General features: G+C 52.4%; 1 pseudogene; it reads left to right on the top strand.

Annotated features, from left to right (window-relative positions):
- The first annotated feature begins 387 nt into the window (after positions 1–387).
- Positions 388–3,677, top strand: LOC131761913 (eukaryotic translation initiation factor 4E transporter-like; annotated as a pseudogene).
- The last annotated feature ends 254 nt before the right edge of the window (positions 3,678–3,931 follow it).

Genomic DNA, 3,931 nt, shown 5'->3' with positions numbered 1-3,931 from the left:
CATTAATATTCATAAATGCATAGCCCAGAATTGACTTCAGTGATGATATAAGACCAGGAGGCAAAGACTGGTGTGGGGTCCTAGCAGTATGAGAGGAAGGTCAAGGTCAGAAGTGGGCCTCTTGGCTCTGCTGCTCAGGAGGTGCTCTCACACTGCAGGTGGACATAGTGATAACAATAAAATGGTAAATGATAAATGATGGAGATTGGGGTGTGTGTGTGTGGACACAGCCACCCTAGGAGCTGAGTGCTATGGTCATCTCTCTTTCTCAGAGGAGAAAACGGGGTTTTGGGGGTCTGGGGGATGAAAGTGAAGGCTGCGCAGAGCAGCCCTCGGACCGGCAGGAGGGGCAGAGAGAGGAACGGCGGCCAAGACACTGACACTGTAGACCAAGGAGCCATGGACAGAGGTGTGGGTGAAAAAGAAAATGGAGATCCTCTCCTTGACCTGAAGAAGCAACTGGCCTCCAAATCTCCCCATCACTATACGAAAAATAAGGATTTCAGCTCTGGGCTGCCTCACAGAAATCAGTGTCCTCTGTATTGACGTTTCCTTGAGAGGCGAACTCCCCACAGGGATACTCTTTAGTGTGCTTGCCTAGGGAGGAGCTCTTGGATATTAAAGAACTCCCTCATTCCAAACAGAAGCCTCCGTGCCTCTCGGAGAAATACGACAGTGGTGGTGTCGAGCACCCTGAGAAGTGCCATGCCGCCCTCTACCCAGCTTCAGGGCGGAGCTCACCAGTGGAAAGTCTGAAGAAAGAGCTGGATACCGGGCTTCCCTGGTGGCGCAGCGGTTGAGAGTCCGCCTGCCGATGCAGGAGACACGGGTTCGTGCCCTGGTCCGGGAAGATCCCACATGCCGCGGAGCAACTAAGCCCGTGAGCCATGGCCGCTGAGCCTGCGCGTCCGGAGCCTGTGCTCCGCGATGGGAGAGGCCACAACAGTGAGAGGCCCGCATACCGCAAAAAAAAAAAAAAAAAAAAAAAAAAAAAAAAAAAGAGCTGGATACCGATCGGCCTTCCCTGGTGTGCAGGATGGTAGATCCTGGAGCGCATGTGAAACAAAGTGACTTAGATGTTGTTCTCAGCCCACAGAGACGAAGCTTTAGAGGGCGCTCTGCCACGTGACAGCTGCTGTTAGCTCCCGGCACTCAGGAAGCCCATTGGATAAAGACAGTGATGGGCTCCGTCTGCTGGGCGGACGAAGGATTGGCAGGGGCAAGATCATCTCTCCTCGGACCTTTGAGAAGGATCACCATCTTAGCCATAAGGACCTGCGAGACTTGAGAGACAGACCACAAGGCAAGCTTTTCAGGAGGGCGTTTGTGGATAGTAAGCCTGTCTTTGAGTGTAGAAGAAATAATTCCTATACAGAAGAAGAACCAGAATGGTTCTCAGCTGGACCCACAAGTCAGTCTGAAACCATTGAGCTGACTGGCTTTGATGATAAGATACTGGAAGAAGATCATAAGGGGAGAAAAAGAACAAGGCGACCGACAGCTTCTGTGAAGGAAGGCGTGGTCGAGTGCAATGGAGGAGTGGCCGAAGTGGATGAGGTGGAGGTCATCCTCTAACAGGAGCCTGCTGCCGATCAGGAAGCGCCAAGGGATGTCGTCTTGCCCGAGCAGTCCCCAGGAGGATTTGACTTGCATGAGTCCTTTAACCCTGATAAGGTGCCATGCTTGGCTTCGATGATAAAAGATGTTTGGGGAGAAGGGTCCGTCTCTGCCAGTTGGTTCCCTAACCCGAGCCGATCAGGAAGCGGATCCAGCAGTCTGGGGTCAACAAGGCACGAAGAGCTGGAGAGACTTGCAGGTCTGGAACAAGCCATCCTCTCTCCCGGACAGAACACGGGGAATTATTTTGTTCCTATACCATTAGAAGACCATGCTGAAAATAAAGTGGACATTCTAGAAATGCTACAGAAAGCCAAAGTGGATTTTTAAAAACCCCTCCTCTCCAGCCTTTCTGCAAATAAAGAAAAGCTCATAGAGAGTTCACGTTCAGGGGTTGTGCTTTCAGTGGAAGAAGTAGAAGCAGGGCTCAAGGGCTTGAAGGTGGACCAGCAGGTGAAGAATTCGATTTCCTTTATGGCAGAGCATTTAGAGGAGACCCTGATTACTGTGAACAGCAATACACAGCTCAGAAAAGATGGAGATATGATGGCATTCAACAAGCTAGAGAGCGCCATGAAGGCAAGCGGGGCTCTGTCTTCTCAGCCCAAAGTCAGCCGAACCCTTGAAAGCCATCTGAAGTCCACCGCTGAGATTCCAGGCCAGCGTGTCCCTAAGAACATCTTGCAGGAACTTCTGGGTCCACCTGTTCAGAGACCTGCTTCTTCCAATCTTCTGAGTGGCCTTATGGGGAACTTGGAGCCTAAGACATCTTTACTGGGCCAAAGGGTACCCTCTCCTCCCTCATCACAGGTGTTTCAGACAAGAGCAGACTCAGCAGACTGCCTTGGTCCCAGAAGACCAACACCAATTTGTTTCACACCAGGACCACAGCAGCTTCTCGGAGATCCATTCCAAGGCATGTGCAAGCCCATGAGCCCTGTCACAGCCCAGATGAGCCAGCTAGAATTGCAACAGGCAGCTTTGGAGGGGCTGGCCTGCCACATGGCCTTGCGGTGCAGGCAACAAATTTCTACCAGCCTGGTTTTGGTAAACCGCAGGTGGACAGAAGCAGAGATGGATTCAGAAACAGGCAACCGCGAGTGACCAAGTCACCAGCACCTGTGCACTGAGGGAATTCCCCTTCCCCTGCCCCAGCCGCCTCCATCACAAGCATGCTTTCTCCTTCCTTCACTCCTACCTCAGTGATTCATAAGATATACGAGAGCAGAGAGAAAAGCAAGGAGGAGCCAGCATCTGGAAATCAGCTCTTGGTGACAGTAAAGAGGACACTCAGAAGCTCAGTGAACAGAACCTCCTGCCATCCAGGTCTGTGCCCACCGCTGATCGGGACTCTTCTCCCACTACAAATCCCAAACTGTCAACCCTACAGTGGTTTTCGTCTTCCACCCCACCATCCCAGACCAAACGTTACACCAAAGAACAAAATTATCGACCTACAGCAACTGGGACAAAAACACCCACATTGGCGTCCTCTGTTCCAGGAACACCCTTTTTCCACCCTGTCCACCAAGTCCCCCTTGTCCCCCATGTCCCCACTGTTCAGCCTGCTCTCCAGCTTCACCCAGGGTTGGTCCAAAGGATGCTGGCCCAGGGAGTACATCCGCAGCATCTTCCAAGTTTGCTCCAAGCTGGTGTGCTTCCTCCTGGGATGGACCTGACTCATTGACAGGGAATATCTGGCCCAATCCTGGGTCAACCCTTTTACCCTTTACCAGCCACTAGTCACCCTCTCCTAAACCCTCATCCTGGGACACCTCTGCATCTGGCAATGATGCAACAGCAGCGACAGCACTCAGTTCTTCATCCTCCAGGCTCTGGTTCCCAGGCAGCTGCAGTCAGCATTCGGACGACTCCTCAGAATGTGCCCAGCTGGTTAGGCCTGCTCCACGTGCGCTCCCAGCTAGAGCACCGCCCCAGCCAGAGGAGCATCTCCCCCCGTGGGCCTTGCCAAGCGGTGTGGCTCAGATGCGCTACAGCAGCCCCTGCACTCCATGCCCGCCAAAGTCGTCAGTGTAGATGAATTGGGGTACCGACGGTGAACAGGGCAGCAGGCTTGCCTAAGCAGCTTCTCATGGCACCCTGGTTAGGACTCTGCTTCCTCATCTCATGTTGGTTTATGGCCTTTTACTTTGTAGCACTCTGTACAAAGCTGTTTAAGGGCACCCAGGCACCTGATGTGTTCTGCATTGTGATGGAAGGAACTTGACCAGTCCAGTGGAGCCTACTTGGTCTGAATACAGGATACAGTGTTGTCAGTCCCGGAAACAGTCTTTTTTTTTGGTAAGATATGTGA

This window comes from Kogia breviceps, chromosome 1 (assembly GCF_026419965.1).
Source record: "Kogia breviceps isolate mKogBre1 chromosome 1, mKogBre1 haplotype 1, whole genome shotgun sequence".
Classification (NCBI taxonomy): domain Eukaryota; kingdom Metazoa; phylum Chordata; class Mammalia; order Artiodactyla; family Physeteridae; genus Kogia; species Kogia breviceps.
Note: the sequence above shows the minus strand (reverse complement) of the source record. Positions and strands in the feature narration are given on the sequence as shown.